The following is a 22691-nucleotide window of genomic DNA, read 5'->3' as shown; positions in this document are numbered from 1 at the left end:
TTAACATACTTTTAAGTACCATCATGAGATACATGTCTACACCACATTCAGACACCTTCAAGTAAAATGCATTAGGAAGCCACTGTTCTGTCTACAAGTCATTAATATTCAAACACTATGCCTACACACCATGAACGATTGAGTTTTTACAGTACATTTTCAAAAAATAAAGAGAAAAAAATAATGAGAAAAACAATCCTTGCTTATACCACAAAGCATCACTTAGAAGAGGCAGGCAATTCAGGGCCATATTAACATGCCAGCTTTAGCTACACAATATATGAACATACAGTGTCAAGAGAGAAGCCAGTCATGGAGAGACAGATGCTGGTTACCAGAAAAATAAGCTCTTCCAAGCAAAGGAAAGGAGAAGTTTCACCAGCTCAGTTCTAATTCTGTTGTGCTGCTCTATGTGTTCCCAAAGACAGCGATCTCTCTCATGTGTGGAAGTACAAGCCCCTGGATGTCTTTGAAAAGTTCTTGTTGAATGAGTTACAAGTCTTAAAATTTCTCAGAGATCTCAGCACAGAGGCAGTTGTGGTCAGCAGTAAAGTCTTCTCCTGACAGACCAGAACATATGTCACTGGGTTTCAGCAAAAATACCTTCATCCTTCATAGTCACACAGCTTCACTGTTCCTATGGCAGCAGTAGAAAGGATTACTTTTCAGTATCATTGTTAAGGCAAACTCAAATCCAGTCCCGTGTGGTTGGAGGGTGACTTTGGTGCTGCAGCCTCCTAGCAACAGGTCCCCTTGGTCTCCACATCACTTACAAAAGAAAATCCAGTATTGGTCTTTTGCTAATCTCTCAAACACCTTTAATTTAGTGCTGATCAATGACTACAAATGCCTCCCCTCTCTGTTCCTCTGTTGAACATAGCAATCTTCCATTAAATATTTCCAGTCAGCTGAACTCAGTAGTACTCAACTCATCTTTTAGACTTTTCCCCTCAACATTTGGCAGTATTTCATAACTACTGCAGTCAGCAACATGGTAAAAGGGTAGGCTTTTGTGACATAACTTCCAAAAGTTGGTGCTACCAGGTTTGTCCTTGGAACCATACAGTCTGGGGACAACTCTTCTTGTTAGACCCACTTCTCTTCCAGAGTACCAAGAAGTTAGACAGAAACAGAACAGAAGGAAGACAGTGGGAAAGACTGTCACTGCTTCATAGGTATTAACCACCAGTGATGTAGCACCCAGTGGGCCCTGCCTTGCTAATGAGATACAAGGTTCCAGGCAACAATACCACCTTGAGAAGTTACTTTGTTACTAGAAGCTAATTTCATAAGTCATTAGCTATCAACCATTTGGGCTCAATCAGCCCATTTGGCAGCTGCATTCCAGCCAGACAGACTAGTGCCTCTTCCAAAGGCACTGTGAGGATGACAGTTGTCAGCCTGCAGCAGGACATAAGGCTGTGCTAGTACACAATTCACAGGATATCTGGCCAGCACTGTAAGGATATTCAGAACATGCCTTGCCTGTCCTACTGCCAGGCAGATAGGTTCTGCTGCTGGAGGTAGTACTAATACTTCTCTATAGACAAACTTAGATGACACCCATCAGAGGACCAATAAATACCTCCAAGGGGTCCACTAGGATACAAACCAAGAACATTTAGATTTGACTATCCACTTGCTATTTAAGGAGCACTCTTTAAAAGATCTATTACAGTTTGTACACACAAGGTACAAAAACAACAATATAAGGTCTAAATATTTGTCATGCTGTCCAATGCCCATTAATGAGATGCTGTAAGTCAGCTGAACTGAAAAGTGAGAGCCTACACTTCTAACTTATGTTCCCAGACTTTTACCTACACGTTGTGGAGCAAAGGATAAGCACTCAGATGTCTCAGTGATTAGCTCTCCCAACAGTAAAATATATCCCAAAAATAAAGTGTCTTAAGAGTGATGTAAGAGTTATTAAATTTCTGTGGGATGTCCATGAGAATCATGTGTCCAGTGCTCTTAAACAAGGGTTAGTGCTATCTGCAATACCCTGGGAGGTGTCCTGTAGAGATTTGTCAAAATAAGGTATGGGGCAGCCTGAGAGAACCAGAGAACTGTGGCTTTGCTGGCACTGCTATACTATTTCACCCAGTCAAAACTCTTGACACAACATAAATATCTCCCAAACCCCTCTCTCTAAAAGAATAAATTGTTCCTCTAAAACTAGGATGGGAAGCTGGGTCATCAGATGAGGGAAAAATTGGTTTAAAAGCCATTAAGAGGAAAGCAACCTAGGCATTCAAGAGCAATCACAACTACTTGGACTGATCAGGAGAGACAGAGGGAATTACTTATTTATGGACTTCCTGCTCTCCCTGTGTGGATCTCTCCACTGGGGAAGCTTTAAGAGGAGTGGGGAGCAAAAGGCAGGTGCTGCTTGGAATCCTCCAGAGATTTCCTGGTCTGGGCCTCAGGAGAGTTAAACACAGTTCACGCTCAAAGCATCCTGGAGCCATCAACTTATCTTTCTCAGTGCAGGAAAGGTAAGCAAGAGCATCACACAGATCTCTGCTGGGATGAAGCACATGGAGAGCCCAGGGCACCCAGACTGCTATGCAAGCTTTGCACAGCTTTCAGCAAGATCCCTTTAGACCAATAGTGCTTGAGTACACAGCCATTTCTCTCTTCTTGTGGTTCAGCTTCTTCCCTTTAAACACAGATAAAGTGTCTCTAGGGACCCAGCAAGCATTTAACAGACCTGCCTGATGGAAGGACCTCCAGTGAGAAAACCAAGACCTGAAACTCCCAGTAGACCTCCTCAATTCAATCCATGTCTCAGAAAGCAACCCTGAAGTTACATGCAACCAGATTCTAACTGCACAGAAGGCACATCAGTCTAGTCTGTATCCAAAGCACCTAAACATTTTAAACTGAAGGGGAGGGAATTACTAGCAGAGTAAGCATGAAAAAATATGTGAATTGAAAAAGGTCAGCATAGAAATACAGAATTATTGATATAGTATCAATAATGCCTTTTCAAGATACAATACTGTCTTTCTCAATGCAATTTCTTACTGTTTCCCAAAACTGGAGGATGAGGAGGAGTTATTCCCTAAAATCACAGTTGACACTCTTCTATCAGCTGTTTGTAAAAGAACACCCTTGAGTATTCAGAGATGACCCTTCCTAAATGAACTAAAATAAAAGCTGTAGAGACAGACAGATCTGCCCAGTCAGCCAGATCTGGTAATTATCTTCTTGTTCTGGCTTTGGTCAGAGAGCCAGAGAGGGGTAGAAGGGTGTGGAAACTACCAACCACTATCACAATCTTTCAGCAGAAGATATTGCAGAACTAGTGTTACAAGAGGTCACTAATGGGGACTGAACAGATTATGAGAGAGGTACAGCCTATGCTGTGTCAATTCATGCCTGCCTGCAATTCATTACTGATGAAATGCCAGAGATTGAGATGAAAAGGGCAGGAGCAGGTGGCAAACTACTGCTTTAGACACATCTCATTCAACTATACCAGTTTATTTCTGCTCAGTCTCTGCTAGTATATCTTGCATTACTCCCTATCAGTAATGTTCTTCTTCAACTCTGGTCTCAAATCAGTACCATCAAATCTACTTTGCCATCAAATCTACTGCAAAGGCAGTTCTGGTAGCAAAATAACTCATTATGCATAAAGTGCTTTGGGAAACCTTTGAAAAAGAAAGGACTGAAGAAAAAGAGAGTATCATTTTCATCAAGATCAGTGATCCAAGGCAACCTCAAGATCAAAACGCACAACATCTAACCATAAGGGTGTTTCAGCAAGTCCTAACTTCCTCCTCCCCAGTCTGCTCCTCCCCACACATAAAGGGATTTCTGCTACTTGTAAATATATAAAACCAGTTTTATTCTTACAGCTTATATTCCTCCAAAGGGCAGTAAAAAGGGGATCCATTTTCCTTTCAATAAAACAGGTCTTGGCCTCTCAAAGGAAAATTCTTCTGCTGCTCATACAGAGACAGGTTATGTTTTTAGAGTTGTGTAACCTTTGTTTCCTGCTCTGGGAAGCACATCATTAAGCACTGACAGCTACATAGCCCTGACAGGGGAGTGCTCCAGAGGTGGTTGCATCCCTCAGGGAGCTAGAACCAGCAAGCCAGGGCTCTCTGGGGAGCTGTTCTGCTTTGACCATTGACCTGTGGCTTTACAGGGCCAAACCAAATACGTTGCTAGTTCAAAAGTGCTGAGGTTATTCATTTGTGTGCTTTAACATACGTTGTTTGGGAAATTCAATTAATTCCGTGGTTTCCTAAATACAGCTTTATGTTCCAAAATCCTTCAGAGTCTGTAGTGTCCTTTGCCCCTTCATACTCATATGCCTTTTTTATTTTCCTTCCAACTTGCTAAAATAAAAAAAAAAAATCCATTTTGATTCTGTTCCTGGCCACTCAATCTTGCTTTCAGAGCATGGCACACCAACTTCCCCTGTTGCAATGGTCAGATTACAAAACCACAAGAAGAGCATTTGCCTCCCTACTGCCTGGGCAGCCCCTGATAGTATTAGTGATGCCCAGTGTTCACCACCTCTCCTTGCAGGCTTTCTTTGCATAAGAATGTTACCACAGTATAATTCAAGGTACAATTTGAAATAGATTAACTTAAGCTGCTGCAAGGGGCACTCATTACTATTGAAACTTAATCTGTTTAGACAACCAATGAGCAAAAATAAAGCATTCTCAAACTGGCAGAAGAGCATACACAATTTGGATTTTCAGTAGTTTAAATGGATTGCTCCAAAATCAATGCAATTTGAAGTGTACATCTAACTTGTGTAGAAAAGATCTCTGAACCAAGGGAACAATAGCACTGGTGGAATAAATGACTGCCTGTGCAAGGGTGCAACACCCATTAATGACTACTACAAAGCAACAGGAAGAAGCAGCTGAGGAGGAGGAGGTAGGGTCACTACCTCCTGTTAGGAAATACTGCATTCAAACTGACTGCCTACAAGCATCCAAGGAAGTGCATCCAGAAGTGACAGTCAGGTTACAAAAGTTTCAGAGACATTCCAGTATATTCAGAATCCTCCCTTTCCTGGGGAACAGAAGAGGAAAATAAAAAAATAAACAGGTGTGGGTGCTCCTTCGGAATGTTTTCTGCCACTCATGCAGCACATGCACTACACAGAGGTGCAGGGTTGCAGTCAGCAGAGGATGCAGGCTAGTTCTTGTGAAGTGAGCAGTGGACAGAGCAATAGCGTACATTTTGCAGCACTCCTGCCCTACATCCCTGCCATCCTGCCCTATGTCCCTGCCATCCAGGGCAGCCCACAGAGCCCTGTTATGAAGAAAAACCTCTCGGAAGATGCAACGGCCTTTGTGAGAGGCTGGGGCCAGAATCCTGTCAAGCAGCTCTCCGGACCAGGATGTGACTGCGGCTGGCGAAACATGTTCACTAATGAAGATTGAAGCAGGCAGGCAGAGACGATCCCTTCAGCCTGTTAATCCACTTAGGGAAGGAGAAGGGAAACCTGAGCTGAATTCCTCTGTTCCCTGCAAGGGACTGTACTGTCCTGGCTTGAGCACTCTAGGCAGAGCAAATCCAGCCAGAGACGGGCCAGGGAAAGCTCCGAGTGCAAGACTAGAGCTTTTGGGAGACAGGAGCAAGAGCTGAGGCAGGGAAGCACAGTCCCTAGGGAGAGACCCAGGGCACGATTTTGTGTCCACTGGGAATTAATGAAGTAAATTGAGCTTTACTTGTCCTCTCATTGGGAGAAAGCAAGAAGGGCATGTAAGTGGGCTTTTACACAACAGTAGGGCAGAGAGAACAAACACACCTCACAAGCTTTTCACTGTGCTAAAAAATGGTTCCTAAGAATCAGATTCCTGGGTTAGCAAGTCAGAGTGAATATTTTCGCCCCAAATACCTTTCCCAACAGTGACAGTATGCCAGCATTGCTTCCTGTCCACCTTAACCGGCAGCTTGTAGGGATGATGGGCGTCTATCCCAGGAAATGTCAGATTATCCTTAACCACCAGAGGGTGCTCCCCATCTCAAAGACAGAGTCAATGTCACAGATGCACCCAGCCATCCAGAGGAACCCTGATTTCCAGCAGTCGTGGAATCCAAGCAAGGGAAAAATTAGAAAATTGATCATAAATAGCAATTAGCGATTCTGATGCTGTGCCTCACTTCTGTTTTCCCATCCCTCCTAGTCAGGCAAGCTAAGGCCTCCTGTCCCATTTGTCCTCTGCATCCTGCTCAGTCAGGTGATTTTCCTCACACTGAAGATTAAATCACTTTTATTCATTCCTCCTGGATCATGGATTCAGAGCAGGAAATAAACACTTTCTGCTTGGCAGGTCTGTAAGAGCAAGACTCCAACTTGCCTGGCACTGAGCAAGGTGAGGATCATACCCTCTGGTCAGATGCAGCTTTTGCAAATGAAGGCCTGACCTTACCCCTGCTCTGACATGATGGTGTGAGGGTCTCTAGCCCTTATGTTCAAGTTCATTTACCTCACTATGTCCTAAGCCAGTTTTCCAGAGAGCAGGGTGCCTGTTGTGCAGGGGTGCTTCAGGATGGTGTTTTAAAACATCCTTTTGGGGGTACTAACACTGCCTAACTCTATCAACAAGACACCTGTAGGCAAAGACTGTTTACTTTGGTAATGCAGTGACCCACAGGCTCCCTTCCTGCTCTCACTGAAGGGAAGCAGAGGTGTAAGACTGGGGTTGTACACTCATGAGCTGTGCACCTGGCAACCCACCACCCTGTGCCTCAGCTTCCTGCTTGCATAGGTTAGAAGTAATACCCAAGAGTTGCATCATATATGGAGAACAGAGCAGTTAGGATGAAATCATAAAGGTTATATTCCACCCTGAGATTCAGAAGAGAGCTTAAAGCATGCCAAGTAAGATCAGACACCTATGCAAAACAGACTAACTCTGCTGACGTGTCTGGCATAACATCTGTTTGTCCTAGCCCCAGCTTACTTTGATTGTCCAGGTCTGTATATCCCATGGGGAAATCAGCTCTCATTGATGGCTCCCACCCAGCACATGTGCTGCCTCTTGCTGTCTGACCCCTAGAAGAACAGATTGTTATAATTTTCAAATTGTTCTTTCCTCTCCTTTTGCCACTAATGCCAGGCCCTGCCTAAGGGGATTTTTGTGAGAGTTCCTGCTCTTGGATATCCTGGCATCACTTTTTTCTGTGTTGTCTTTAAACCACACAGTACATTCATCTGATGAAACTGTTAAAACTCAGCAGTTAAACCACTGCAAACAACACTCATTCCATCTCTTACACAGCTTAAAATATGTTTGATAGGTTTGGCTTACTTTATTTCCTGAATGAACCATTACCTGCAGCACATGTGGGAACCAGTGCTTTCCAAGTCATCAACCAACCAACACTAATACTAGCCATCCTTGAGAGAAGCATCACATTCTACAGCCTAAATAGGCCAACAAATTCTTCTTTGAGTATTTGAGATAGTTAATAAGAGAGGAGAAGGGGAAAATATAAAAGATTTTATGGTACATTTCTTAGACATCTGCAATAGACAACTCTAATTCTTAAAAAAAAAGTAATGGGATACATGACAAAGGTCTACTTCCTCTACTATTCATAACATTCTCTCTTCAAATTATAGCAAATATCAGACATGGCATGGAAAGGTTAACCAGAATTAGGTTTGTACACTGATCATCCCAACACCATTAACCTTTTACTTTTCAACTTGATAGAATTTAACACTTCTGCATTCCTATTACAGTCATTACATACTTCATAGAATCAAAGAATGGTTTGAGTTGGAAAGGACCTTGAGGATCACCTAAAAATCACCTAATTCCAACCCCCTGCCATGGGCAGGGACACTTTCCATTAGATCAGGTTGCTTCAAGCCCCATCCAATCTGGCCACAAACACTTCCAAAGATGACGCAGCCACAACTTCTCTGGGCAACCTGCTCCAATGCCTCACCACCCTCACAGTAAAGAATTTCCTTGTAAAATCGAATGTAAATCTACCCTCTTTCAGTTTGAAGCCACTCCCCCTTGTCCTATTGCTACATGCCTTTGTAAAATGTCCCTTTTAGATTTGTTCTTAAACAAGCACATAACTGGTCCTGAAAAGTGTGGTTATTTGAAATTATGTACTTTGAATGTTATATTTCTCCATATTTTCAGTAAGACCTTAAACTTTGCCATTCTTCCTGCACACATTACAACAAAGACTTCTAAGGAAATTTCCCAGCCCTAGTGACATTGTCCTCTTGCATATTGCTGCTGAGGGGGTTTATTGTTTTAATTACTGTTAGTAGCCTGTAAGTTCTCAAATATCCCAAATTCCTTCACTGTTAAGAACAAGAGCATCTGGTTGTGAGTTCTGCTTATTATGGCAAATTACAGGGCCAGATCTTCCTTTCTCACTCACACAAATCAGCACCTCAGTGGAGATTAAAATATGTGGAATACATAACATAGAAATGAGCAGGTTTTGACTGCTTGCATTTAGTTGATCTGCAACTGCATGAAATGGTAGCACTTAATCCAAATTGAGAGGCTGGGACAAAATGATCTTAAGCTCATAGATCTGCTAAACTTGACAGGACTCATTAAACAAAGAAAAACTGTTAAATAGAGCAGACTGCAAGTGAAGTAAAGAGTTAGAAAAAAATCACAATTTTGTTTACTTGTGAAAAATACTCTTAACCCTCATGTACACATGTATTATTTTAGAGTCCATAATTACAGAATATTTTTTCACAGTACCCCATCTCAGACTGCACTGGGAAGGGATTTTTCCTATGTAAGGAGCAGCTGCTTTAGATGCTGGTTTTTGCTCATTGTTCAGGGTGTGGCCCCAGGCCTTATTTATTGCACATTATTCAAACCTGGCTCTAGAGATTTATTAATTTCCTTATGTGTTTTTCTATAGACTTGTCATTACACTGTCCAACAGCTTCACTACCCCAAGATCATTTGTTTCCACATATTTCTGTGAGAGGAGAGGGTATTTTTATTCCCATTGTATGGATGAATGACCAAAGATAGTGTTAAAACATATTTGCTAATTTTGGGTGCCTACTCCAAGACAGCAACAGCCTTGACTGATCTGAGCTTGTGCAGCACCTAAGGTTTTGTGGACTCCCATTCATTTAATTTGCAGCTTTAAGCACTCAGCATTTCTGTAAAGTAGGCCCTTTGGGACCAAAAGGTCCCCTATAAAATAAAGAACACACAATTAAACAACCACTGGCATAGCAGCTGCTTCAAAAAAACCCTGAAAACTATCACATAGAAATGGTCATGTACATAAAAGAAGTCAACTGTCAGGTCACAATTTCACTGCCTCAGCTGTAAAAGCTTCCCTTTCTCTCCTGCAGCCCCTTGTCTCACGCAGTACACACCTGACAAATGAGGCAGGGGTCCTACAGATGGTCTCTTTCACTGTGCAACTCTGATTTACCTCAGAGCAGGTCCATCACATGCAGTGAATGAGGCAGGGGTCCTGCGAAGGAAACAGCACACAGTGATGTAGCTAAAACACAAGATGTATAAGGCACACAGGCGGACAAGTGCTTGAAGAGGATAACTGGTCTTTCTCCATCATTCAGATTTTGCATTAGTACCATTTGAAATGCCATTTTTAGAGTTGGTTGTTATTTTCACAGCAAAGAAATTCTGTCAGGAAGCATCACAATGACACTTTTGTGGATTATCAGAAGGGATTAATCCATCACGTGGGCCACTACAACCAAGGTAAGAGAGTAAATGGGCTGCAAAGGTAGCTCATCCTCCTTAGTGAAAACTGTCATGAGGAGCATGAAACACTGGGTGAAATTCAGCCCCTAGTGACAGCTGAGAAATAATGATGCAGAGGCTCTTCCAGCCATTCAATCCAAGTCATGCCTCTCTCCTCTCTAGCCCACCTCAGCCCACTTTCTTCTCTTCACTGTCTCTGCCTTCCCACACTAACCCTTTCCTTTGCCCTCATCTCACCCCCCAAACACTTTTCCTCCACTCTCCACAGCCTTAGCCTCTCAGTTGTTCATCAACTGCTTATGACTATTTGTTTCCCCTCTTCTCCTTTTTTGCCCAGCCCCCCTTGCCCTGTCTTTCCATTGCTGTTTGGTGGCCCCACTTGCTGACACTAGCTGATTTAAAGCTTAGCAAAGAGGAAGCTTCTTGATTTGTTTTGAAAAGGAATTCAAGGCATAATTCAGGACTCTTTGTTTAAAATATAAAAATTGCTGGTTTGGATAAAATTTTCCACAAACAGTAGAAAGTGGCAGTGGTTTGGACAACTGAATTGAAACCCCACTGGATGCACCAGTTAAAAAAAAAAAAAAAAAAAAAAGATGGTGCTACTAGTCTGTCTATTGCATGTGACAGTGGAAACAAAGATAAAAATTAAGGAAGATGGTTAAGCAAGAAAACGTGCTGCTGCCATCTCTTTTGAAGACTTACAGTGGTTGGGTATATTAGCATTTGGAAGGCAGACCTTCAAAGGAACGTGGAGCACTTGTACTCCTTTGTCAACTATCCTGGTACCTTGTAGATGCTAGTGCTCATTTGATATAGACACCTGCACACATGTCAAGCTTGCATCAGCTGGACATACATGTCTTAACATCTCACAGCCACAAAGAGAGGGCTAGGACCAAGTCAGGTGTGAGGTGCATCCTTCCATCCCAATGGATAATGCTGTAGCAGCATTAGTTTTTTTCAAAACAGGCTGGAAAAATATCTGTCAAAAATTTTAGCCCCTCTGAGACAGTCTGTTCTAATGCTTCTGTATCAGTACCAGTCTGTAACATCAAACTGAAATCTCCCACATTGCAATCAAAGCCCATTTACTTCCAGCTCTGTCAACATCAGACAAAGCAAATGGCTTTAATCACTTCCTCTTGGACAAAGCCTCTTACTTTTTAAAAATGCATTTCCCCAGATCTTGCCTAATACCTAGATTTCCAAGACAGAAATATTAACCTGTCTAAAAGAAACAAATTAGCACTTCAGTCCCTTTAACTTAATTCCTGTGCATCCAAGCTGATCACCTGGAAAACCAGAAAGTTTATACAAACTTCCAGAACAAGGCACAAGGTTGCAAATAGCCTTCTGGCTTGCAGTAGACAAACCAAATTTCCCCTCACTTCCAGGGAAACTCACTGTAGTTAAAAAAAAAAAAAAAAAGGAGGGGGGATGGGGAGGGGAAAGGGGGAGTGAGGTAAATCTCACACCTGGATTCAATTTCTCACACACTTTCAAAATCGATCTGGAATTTTGGGAAACTTGAGAAGATACATTCTGATAAATCAAATCTATAGTGTGTTACATTCTCTATGCAGAACAGCGGAATTTCTTAGCAGTCTTTGATGAGGCTGAGAGCTGTTCCTGTGGTCCTTATGTCCAGTGCTATGCCTTGACTACAGACCAGACAGATTTAATATAAAATGGTTCCCTGCCAACTGGAAGTTCACATCCTTGGTGTATGCAGGTATGAGTATACACAATGGCCAGAACTGTGACCAGAAATGTCATAAACTTAAAAATGTGGGATTTAACATAAATTAGATAACACAGATTTACCTCCAATGTTATAAACTGTGAGCTCCCAGGGAAGCCAGGAGCCATTCCATGAAGATAGGAAACAGAGGACCCTTCTCTGCCATAGGTGTTGTTATGGGGGAAGGTGAGCTGACAGCTCAAAGGTGCGAGCAAAGGCTCTGTACTTTGTGTTTGCACAACTGCTCGGGAGCATATCCCTCGGTGATGTTATTCACAGGCCTTGGCCGACAGTAAATAAGACGGTGGAGCTTGATTCATGAGGGATGACAGGAAATCTATAATGTGTGGGCTCTATAATCTGCTCGCTACTGCGTAGCAAAATGAAAGAACAACAGTCCAATTACCAAGTCCTTGCTGATCCCAAGCACATCCTCCAGATCTTGTTCTGCTCAGAGCGGTAGGAGTTTATTGGCAGCAATGGAAGCCAAGCTCAGTCACATACCATCTTCCATTTTGGGATGGCAACAATATTTTAGAAGCATCAGACTGCCTTACAGCGGATAAAAATGCAGCCAAAATTGTGACATGATCTTCAGAGAAAATTTCTGGAGAGTGACAGGCTGCAGAGTTTAGTCCACCAAAGGACTGTTCCTGTGGACACTGATTGCTGCACTCCACTACAGGCACTGTCTGTCCTGAGGGGCTGGTTGAGCCAGGGAGCAGTGATCTGCCCAGCCTCTTGCTCTGTGGGGGACTGTGAACACCATTCCCCTATCATAACACAAAACAATCAAAATGTAGCTCCACAAAACTAAACAGGGCTATGATTCAGCAGGACACAGCAGCCAGGATAGAAATGGTGACCAAAAATCACCTTAAGCAAAGGAGACAGAAGATGGGAGAGGTATGTGTATTCTGAGGCCAAACAGAAGAGGATCGACTGAAGATAGCATTCATACCAGGTGGAGAATTGGCCCAAAAGGCAGCAGGGATGAAGTCCATGACAGAAGCAGCCACAGAGCAGACTGCCCTCATATCACCAGTGCTGAGGACATGTGGAAATATAGAAGAAGGTTTCTTTTGGACAAAACAGCAACGGTGGCAGTGGGAGGGAGGAGGACTGACAGAAGGGGAAGAAAATAATTTTGTTTCCTATTGTGCAGTGTCAGAAAAATCCACAGGGAAACCTAGGGCTGGGAAGGCATAGGACCACTCAGGTGAGGACCCTGGTAGCTTAGAAGAGCCAGTTCTCTCATTTTTCTCTAACCAAATGTATGTTTCATTCCCTGGGTCTCTGGCCCTTAACACCTTTCAGATCTATCTTCTGCCCTCTAGGAAAGGGGCAAGGGGACACTTTCCCACTCCGGCAACAGGTAAACAACATGTCAGGGTGGGGAGAGCAGAACAATTTCCACTCGATCCCTAGCAAAGGCCTTCTTTGCTGAGTACACACTCTGGGGGTGCCATCCTTTCCCCGCTTCCCCCTATAACAATCTCTGCTGCCACCTCCCCTCCCTTGTTATCTGTCAGTAAACAGTAATTAAAGAAGTGGCCTGCTTGATAAAGCTCCCGCCTGCCCTCACACGGTGCTGCCCTCTCGGACGTGTCTAATTAAAATCCTGATGAGAAGATGAAGAAATCCCAGCAGCTGGGAGTCTGCCGACTCTCTGCACTCAGCCTCTTCATTACTGACGAGGAGGCAGAGAGATATAAAGGACCCCAGGAAATGCTCCGACAGGCCAATCGATAGAGCCTTTGGTGGTTCGTGATGCTCCGCTCAGGACTGCTTTTTGAACTGTGTGGATAATGAGGATGCTGGAGCGTGGCTCTCTGCATGGAGCTGATGGGGCTGGACTGCCGTGCTATCCTGCTACACTGCCGCTCCCAGGAACACGCTCTGGGCTCCCACAGCTTGGCAGCCACTCCCACCCTACAGTGAATTCACACAGCCGCTATAGCTGGGCACTTGCCTGTCCCCCACCAATCCAGGAATCATTGCTTGTAGTGCCAGAACCCTGTCAAACCTTTAAGCGTCCCGTCAGTTCAGTGCGAACACAGAGTGCGCATCTGCGTACACACAACTGCAAAATCCTGAGGGCCAGCACAAACCTTCCCTAAGCAAAACCAGCACCACACAATGTGTTTAAATGTGTGCTTATACATGAGAATGCTGTGTTATCACTGCTGTCCCAGGGTTTTGTGCTAGAGTGGAAATGTTGGTATGCACAAAATGAAACAGCAAAGGTTTACACGATGTGCACAGCAATATCGTCATTGTGAATCACTATAGCTATATTTAGACACACTTCACTTCATGCAAATATATCCACTGCATGGTTTTATTGCTGTGGGAGTTTTTTAATGTGACATGAACTTTACTGGGAAACAAGCTCATTTTCACTTTTATTCATGTTTATCTCAAACAGCAGAGATTTCCTTGCTCTTAGTTTCAAGATGAAAGGAATAGTAAAAAATGGAAGCAGATCCATACTTTCTGAAGTTTGAAAGCACATGTCAGGCACCTGCCTCCATGTCCCTTCTGAGACAGCAGCAAGCCCACAGGAGGTGGGCACCATGGGAATTAAGATCATGTGCAAGCATGGGAGTGCGTACATGGTTGCAAATACAAGTGCAGTGTATGTGCATGAGGGACATGCACATTCTACATGTGAAATAGATAAAAAAATGAGCTTTATTCTGTTCACACCTCTTGCTTCACAAACCACTACTGTTCATGCAATCAAGTCCAGCAACAGTTGATTCTTTTCAGAGTCCTATCTAAATCCTTTTATGCTGTTTATTCAACAGATTCTGTTGCTTTCTTTCCCTCTCCCTCAATTGCAATTACTTTTACAGATCACATGTACTGGAGAAAAAAAAAAAAAGCTTGAGAAAATTATATTTCTTAGAAGTCTCATGAGGTAAAAACATTTGTTTCTGTTACAATTGCCATAATCTCTCCCCACTTTGTTCCTTGTCATGCCAGGTTCAAGGAAAAGGAACAAATCATTCCTGGACTGGTTTAACACTGAGTTAAACTTGCCAAAAACCCCAAACCATTACAAAACAAATAGTCAGTGGCAAAATACAATCAGCAATTACAAGAAGTGATCAGGAAAATACAGAAGCTGTGGACTCGATGTTAAAAGCTCAGGAATGCTACTACAAAGGGGTTTTGGGGAGTCTACTGGAAAAGATAAACGAAGAGGGGCAGTGGAGGAGAGGTCCCATGGCAATGGGGACAGAAGCACTGTCACTGGGAAGTTCACAGCTTCTCTTGGCCCTCAGCCTCCCTTGGCAAGAGATGCTGTTGTGCAGATCAAGGCAGCAGCACTGGATGCACAGAGCTCGCCACGCAATCCCTGCCTGTCCCACTACCTGTACTTGATGGAATGACACATTGCTGCAGCAGCTAATAAATAGAAGTAATTTGATTAGCTTTCCCTAACTAGCGATAAGATCCTGACAAACCCTTTTTAATGCGTTTCTGGAGCAGGATGAAATTGTTTCATTTGGCGAGCAGGGCCCCGCGGGAGTTGCCTCCAAGCTCCTTTAGTGAGAGGTAAAAATATGCCAATCATTAATGAGGGGAGAATTACGGAGACTTTAATGCAATCAGAAAAGAGGAGCCCTGAGGCAGCTGGGGAATAAAACCTGCCCTTAAATCAGAGGCAGGCAGCCGGAGCATGGAAATAAAGGCATACACAAGCATGTACATGCACACACACCTACCACACACACAGACCTTGCAGAGCTTCTGTAAATACACTGGGAGTTTTGCCTGGGCAACAAATACCTATCTCAGCAAATGGTATCCATCTTCCCTCCAAAAGATTTTAAAAATCTCAGTAAACTACATCTATTTGGTAGCCGCCTCCCTCTGCCAAGAGGGAACCAGTGCCCAACAGAATTGCAGTATCAAATGTTTATAAAGCCAGAGCCTTTTGTGAAGGAGACATGTTGGCTGCTTGGGTGTCAAGCAGCAGCAGTGAAGCATCTTTGCCAGGTGGAAAGGTGCCTGCCTCAGGGCCAGACTTGCTGCATGAACACAACATGTATAAACTGCTCACTGTCCTGCACTCATGCCAGAGGCAACATCTACTATATGGAGAAAAGCACCTCCTCCCATCCCCTCTCCACTCCCTCCTCAACCACTTCAGTGAATTCTCTCCCTCACGCACAAATCATCTAACATTTATTCCTTAACAAAACAGAAGTCTTAAAGCTTCTGGCATTTTCTCTGTGGCATGTGGCATGCCCTAGTGGCCTGGCTGCTTTGTGTTTTTCAGGGGTGTGCGTGTTCTTTCAGAAACTCCTCCTATGAAAGGAAGTATTCCATCTTTCTGCAGCAATTCTCTAACCCTTGCTTGCATAATGGAGATGGCTGCATCAGCACAGACCATCCCAGAGAATGCTAGCTCCCAGTTTAATGGTATAAAATGCAGGAGAGGAGTTTTCCCATATCTTTCAGATTCATCTTGTTTACTTGAAAATAATGAGCAAGAGTACTAGGATATCAAACACCAGACACCTCTTCTCTGCCAGATACACAAAACATGATGCTACAAAGGCTGGGCATGCAGTACTTCAGCCCTTTTCCCTAGTTCAGATTAGCACTAACATACAGAGAAGCAACTGAACAGTTGCTGAAAACTCTAAAAGGAAAATCAGTTCTAATTTCTGGCTTTAATATACACTTGAGGGGATGTGAGACAACTGTTTCTTCCTCCCATAACTCCTTCACTGTAGCGAGAGTGTGGCACCCCTGCCTTCTGCTAGGTGGAATGATTGTCCTGCTTAGCGTGCATTGAAACAATGCACTCCTGTATTAAGCAAGCTAGGCTGCTGCCTCTTCTGCCACTGAGATGTATCAGACAGCTCTGCCACAAAAAGGCTGTGCTTCTGCACATATTCTCACATACAGTAGACAAGTGTGAAACTAAAACACCAGGGCAAGTAACTACCAGCCCCTAAAAACAAAGCAGTTACAAAGTCACCAAGGCAGAGTAAAATACTAAGAACAAGTAAGGAGGGAGCTGTCCTGAGACATAGAGCTTGAAGCTTAGCAGGTAAGTTAAGGTACACAGCTGGCTCATTCCCATACATGTGTCAAGCACAGAGCTGCATGTCCCACTGTTAAATGATCATAGAATACTTATCCCCAGGTAAGGAGACCTGCATACCCCCCAGAAGCAACTCCTCCTGGCTACTTGAACCCTGCGATGACGGGCTCCCAAAGTAGTATTGCAAAGCTCTCTGTAGCTGAAAGTTCAGAATGAAAAGCACCTCAGAAGAAAAGAAAACCTCCAGGGTTCTCCCAAATTCTGTGTATCTAAGACAGAGAGAGCAAAGCAACTGGTGGGTGTATCACTCAGCCAGACTGCATGACCTCAAAAGTCAGAGAAATCACTTTCTAGAAACACAAACAAGTGAGAAGACCCTATCAGAGAAATCATCAAGATTGCAAAAAAATAGCTAGCAGGAAATTCAGCATGGCTATAGCACAATGCTGTCTAGCATCTAGAAATTATATTTCTGCCCCTTTTGAGTCATGGCCAATTTTGGCCCAAAATTTCAGTTGAATTCAGTAATTGCTTCCATTCAGGAGCTTTAGGCTGTTCAAGACAGTTACTATACCTCTTCCCTGGTTCCACTTCCAATGGTGATCTAGGTTTTACCTTCACAGTCCGACCTAGTTTGTGGTGGCCCTCAGGCACAGCAGAAGCTCTGCAGAGCTCAGCAGAGCAGCCTTGTGTCTCTCCTGAGCAACAGGCAGAGGTCTGAGATGGTGTCACACACTGTGGCTCCACACACAGGCCTGCCTTGCTGCAAGCAGCTCCTTCTCATTCTGGTTGGTTATGATTAAAAATGCACAACACCCAGCGAGGCCTTGGAGTGGAACTCAGCTGGAAATTGGATCATTAATATTCCTTCTCATGCCCATTGCCACAATTTCTTACCTCTCCACAAGCAATTGCTAACAATGTAACAATTGAGGACCTCAGACTAAAAGTGAAGTCAAGGCTAAAATGCCCATTGATACTTCAATTCATCAACCTTTGTCCATACCCTGTCATCCCATCAAACTTAGGCCAGTGGGCTGCATGTCAGCAGTCTTTCAACCCTTTGAACTGGCTTTCCCCAGTTTATCTACCAAAAGTTTTTAAGATCCATATCATCTTGAACCATCAGAAACAGGATTCAAGATTATCCTCATTCCCAAGCAGATGGAAACACGAGGAAAGGAAACAATTAATTCAAAGAATCTATACACTCATGGTTTTAACTCTTGGTCACCACATTTTCCACACAGTTCAAGTACTCTAAATAGGTTGGAGAGATAAATGCAAAGCAAGGGTAGGACATACCACGTGATGGAGAATCCCACAAACGTACAAAGGGGAATACTTTCTTATCTAGCAGATTCATCTACATGAGCTCACATCAATCCTACACGCTGTTACTGCTGCAACTTACTAACTGGGCAAACTAGGAGACATGCAAATCCCCCACCACTGCTAAAATGATCCTTTGACAAAAACGATCCAGGAACATAGAAATGGCACAGGACACAGAGCAAGTGATTGAAATTCTCCATAACTCTCGCTGTATGCACATGTTGGCCTATTTGAATGTATCTTCCTGTATGGTCTTTACATCAGACAGCAAAAAGCAGAACGCAAGCAGGACTACAGCACTGATAATGGAAAAATAAAAATGAATAGGCATATTTTCTCTCGAGACTTTATCATCATCTCTGTGGACATTGGTACCAGGCGGAGGAAGTTTGTTCTTGCTTGTCAATTTACTGAGCTGAAATTCCTTTGTCTGTGTGCAGCACAGTGTCCAAGAGGTTGAATATCTACTTGAGAAATGGAGAAACCTGCTAGCCAGCAACTAGCATAAGGCAGCTGGGAAAACATCACTGCTCACAAGAATCTGGATGACAACTATAAATTCTGCTCCAAATATCTATTAATTGTCCACCATCTTACTCAATTACCTTCAAAACATCTCCCAGCAAACATTTTGTGTCTTGGGTGGATAAACTGTTTGGGACTTAAAGAATTTGTTACATATCACTGAAATGCCCCTCAGGCTGAGGACTTGCTTCATGTCCCTCTCCATAACACAAATACAATACAAATATGTCCAGAATAAAGTGTTCGCTAAATATCACAAAGGCATGATTTAATTTTAAACTGCTCCTGCCACACACAAATTTGCATGTTTGGTACTTGCATTTGGATGTCACTATTTCTTTAGCTTTATTTTATGTCAGAAGTAATAAATTTCAATGAAAAACCTCTGACAGTAAAATACATAGCTTCATTACCAGCCACTTCAGTGCAGAAACATGAATGGTGACCATCTCAAAGGAATTCAGAAAAGGAACTTTCCCATCAGTCAGATGGAATAAACAAAACCCTGCCACACCAATCTGAGATAAGCACAAAGAAATACAAGAAGAACCAGAGGGTCTGAAATTGTATGACTGGTCTTACCTACTTAAAATATGTATACTTCTGAAAGCCAAAAACTTAATAAACTTACTGTGCCACATCACAGACATTTCCTTTCAAGGAAGAGGAAGTAGCCACCTCCACTGCCTGTTCCCTTTGGCAGCTCATTCAGTCACTGGCACCTCAGCTTAGTGCTCTGCTCACAAGGGAAGAGCCTTGACAGCTCCTGAAAGCCAACAGAGCTCCAGCGAACACAAATGTGCAGCCCACAGAAAGACACGCATTTCATACGTTTTAAAGAGACAATAGATAAGAACAAAGCTCTGCTATAGGATTTGTCACCTCTGAACTCTTTTGAAGCTATACAACGTGCAATCTCCACACAAGGACCAGTGACTTCTTGTGTATCACTAAAAGCCACAAACTGTGGGTACCTCAGTTATCCAGGTTTCTATCAACACTTGAGTGTCAGCTTTTCCTACCTTAACTGAAGGGCAACCCCTGAATTTTCCAAATCCCCCAAGCCTCAGCCTCCCCAGCATTCCTGGGGCCAACTTACACGCCTTTCTAGACATCCCTCTCTGTGAGCATGGCAAGGACAGAGCAGAGGGTGCTCGTGGCAGTCTTGTTCAGGGAGCACTGGATACCATGCCACAAATTAACTTAACCCCCAATTTATTTAAGGGGGGGGGGGGGGACAGGCAGAAAAATCTTGAAAGGTTTCTTCTTTCCTGCCAATTTTTCCCATCTTCTACCTCAGCTCTGGCTGGATTCCCCCTTCCCCCTGTCCTCAGCTAGCACTGCCAGGCTCAGTCCTCCTCACCCTAGCCCCCCCTCCCCAAGGACAAGCAAAGTTATTACAATAATGAATTAGCCAGGCTGCTTACTGCTGCCAGTGGCGAAGGCAATTATCCCACTCCATGTCCCCAGCCACCGCTCAGCTCCCTCATAAAGAGAGGCTTTTGGGGCCGCTTTGTGCTTTGATTGGAAATGAAGAGATTGCTAATTAGGGAACCCCTGCTGGGATCGGGCTGGCAGGAACAATGGTGAAACGGACAGAGCACACGTCCATTTAGAGACAGGGGGGAGAAGAGAGAAATGTGAGTCCCTCCGTAATGTAGTGCATCCTCTACTCACACCATAAACAACAGGGCAGACAATTTTATAGAGATTTTCACCTTTTAAAGTATGCTAATTTGTTTATAGAAAAGCAATAATTTGCTGAGTGTTTGCATAGGTCAAAGCCGATAGTTTTTGTGTACGGTATGTATTGACGCATGCGTGCATACATTCACTCTTGAAGAAAACGCCTCTGGAAACCACTGTGGGTATCTTCACAGCTGACCATATCTTTCTTGCTATTCACTGGGAAGTAGGCATCAATCCTGCATTAACAGGGAAAGATGCTTGGAAAAGCCTGTTGATGAGTATTAACATAGAATTTTAATGTCTGAATCCACAAATCACCAAAGTTGAAAATAACCTACCAAATTAGTCAGTTCACCTGGGGCTTGCCCAGAAACCACTTCCACTGCTTTGCCCAAGAGCTTTAAATGACAAGTGGACCTCCAGGAGGAGAAAATTTCACCTTTAACATGATGGTTTTTTATACTCATCCTGAAATTTCTTCTTAATTTGATTGCTCTAAATGTCCATGGAGGGTCACAGGAACTAAATTCACCTTTCTCATCTGACAAACTGTGCACTAAAAAATTAGAAAATACCTCCCTCACAGTGCACAAGCACACCTCGATGACTTCACAAAACTGCACCAACAGCCCTTATACACATAGCATGGTGTGGTGCTGGGTTCTACTGACTTTTAACTCTTGTCAAAGAAAAAAATACCTCCCCCAACATGTCAGCATGAAAATATCACCATTTATAAAATACAGTCTGACAACAAAAGCAAATGTCTCACCTTTTTGTACAAAACTGATAGAAAGCAGTTGGAACCTATCCTGCAATTACTAAGTAATTGCACCAGGGGAGCATACAAATACCCTGTTAAAACTGAAAATACAGTTTTTGGCCAAGTATTTGACTCACCATGCAAAAAATTGCCTACTGTTGATTAGTGCAATGTATACACTAGACACTGACTTATGTAAGCTAAAGCAAATTTCAAATTTTAAGACTGAATTTACATTTCAGAATTCCCTTGCAGATACTGCAGCATTTGAATCTACAAGCATAATACTCCCTGAAAACATTTTCAGCAAAGCAGAAGTCTTAACAGAAAGTGATCACTAAAGGCAGGAACACAGCTGAACTGAAAATGACTTTCAAATTCACAGACTATTTGTCCCTGCTGTTTGCTCACCTCTAGTGTTTATATCCTTCAAACAGTTGTAGGTAGTTTTCACATTCCCTTCTTAGTCATCACTTAGCCAAGCTTCACATATTTAGTTCTTTTGATCTTCCCTCATAAAAACAATCCCTCCAGCTCTGTTATCATTTTTGTTGTTCTTCTCTTACTACCTTCCAAGTTTCCTCTGCATTTTTTGCTGCTAGTGCCCAGAGCTGAACATCTCAGCAGAACACGCCCTCACTGCTTCTTGGTGTCCTGCCTGCACACAGCACAATGCAGTCTTATACAAAGGCCAGTGTTTGCAGCCTGCCCATGCTGCTCCCTTGGCCTGTCCTGCTACATGGCCAACACAGACGAGACTTGTCTGTCACTACCATTCCCCCAGACTCTCTCATGGCAATTTTCACCTGTGTTCCACTTAGCCGATGGGAGTATTTTCCCTCGTGTAAGTATACAGTCAGAAAGTAAAACCCCGTGCTGGAACCAAGCTTAAGGTTGTTTTAGGTTGCTGACAACCCTGTAGTTACCTAGCACATGCATAAAACCTGACCATTTAAAAGCAAGGAAATATCTACCTAGTGACACCAGAAGCCAAACTGTAATGTGGTGTACAGTGGCATAGCTATTTTACTTTCATTGCAGCTGTACCATTTCACACCAGATAAGAAACTATTTCCATAACTTTTGGATTGTCCATATCACAATCACTGCCAGAGAAAGTAGAAAGAAGGGTATATTTCACTGCAGCAGCTGTTGCTCTGATGTATGAAGCCTCTTTACCTTGATTTCACAATCCAAGCATTGACATTGTAGAGATACAGCTATACTGAATGTACAAGCAATTCAATATACCTACCAAGTGGTTCAGGAATTCTTTGGTAAAGCACTTACCATCACATTCTTGATAATCAAATTCTTATTTAACAGAAAATGAATAAAACTCATGGTAAAATTATGGATGGACAGGCCACCTGTATTTGAGACTGATGAATGGGCCTCATTACAACATCCATTCACAGGGTCTGATTTTGACTAGCCTAAGCAAGAGGGATGAAAGAAAGTGGCCTTCTCATGGCATTAGAGCAGGCAGGAAGAGATGTGATTCATTGGTAATTTAAAATACAAAATCTAATACTTAAATCCACTAGAGAAAGAAATTCAATGCACTCAAAAGCCTTTGGGGTTTGCTCATACTCTATGTGGCAGAATGTGGTTGTGTTTCTTCAGGAAGGATTTGGGGAAGAAATCCTGCTTTGGGTGCTTTTATGTTCATACTTTCCCAGCTTTACACAGGAATAAATATTAAGAACACAGTTACTTCAAGGAAGTTGGACTCTGAAAGAAAGCAAGTTTTACATGAGGACAGAATCAGTAGCATACTATTAAGGACACAGTAGAATCAGTCTAAGAGAGGATGGGCTTTCTTCTGTCTTTCAGGATTTTAGAACA

General features: G+C 43.1%; 1 protein-coding gene across 1 annotated transcript in view; it reads right to left on the bottom strand.

Annotated features, from left to right (window-relative positions):
• Positions 1 to 20490, bottom strand: part of ESRRB (estrogen related receptor beta) — a 106420-nt gene extending 85930 nt beyond the window's left edge. The window contains exons 1-2 of the mRNA XM_062495201.1: positions 20419 to 20490; positions 9368 to 9468 (exon numbers count right to left, since the gene is read on the bottom strand). The gene's annotated coding sequence lies outside the window, so the exon portion shown is untranslated. The remainder of the gene's footprint in view (positions 1 to 9367; positions 9469 to 20418) is intronic.
• Between the last annotated feature and the right edge of the window lie 2201 nt (positions 20491 to 22691).

This window comes from Cinclus cinclus, chromosome 6 (assembly GCF_963662255.1).
Source record: "Cinclus cinclus chromosome 6, bCinCin1.1, whole genome shotgun sequence".
Taxonomy (NCBI): domain Eukaryota; kingdom Metazoa; phylum Chordata; class Aves; order Passeriformes; family Cinclidae; genus Cinclus; species Cinclus cinclus.
This window is presented reverse-complemented; position numbering and strand designations above follow the sequence as displayed.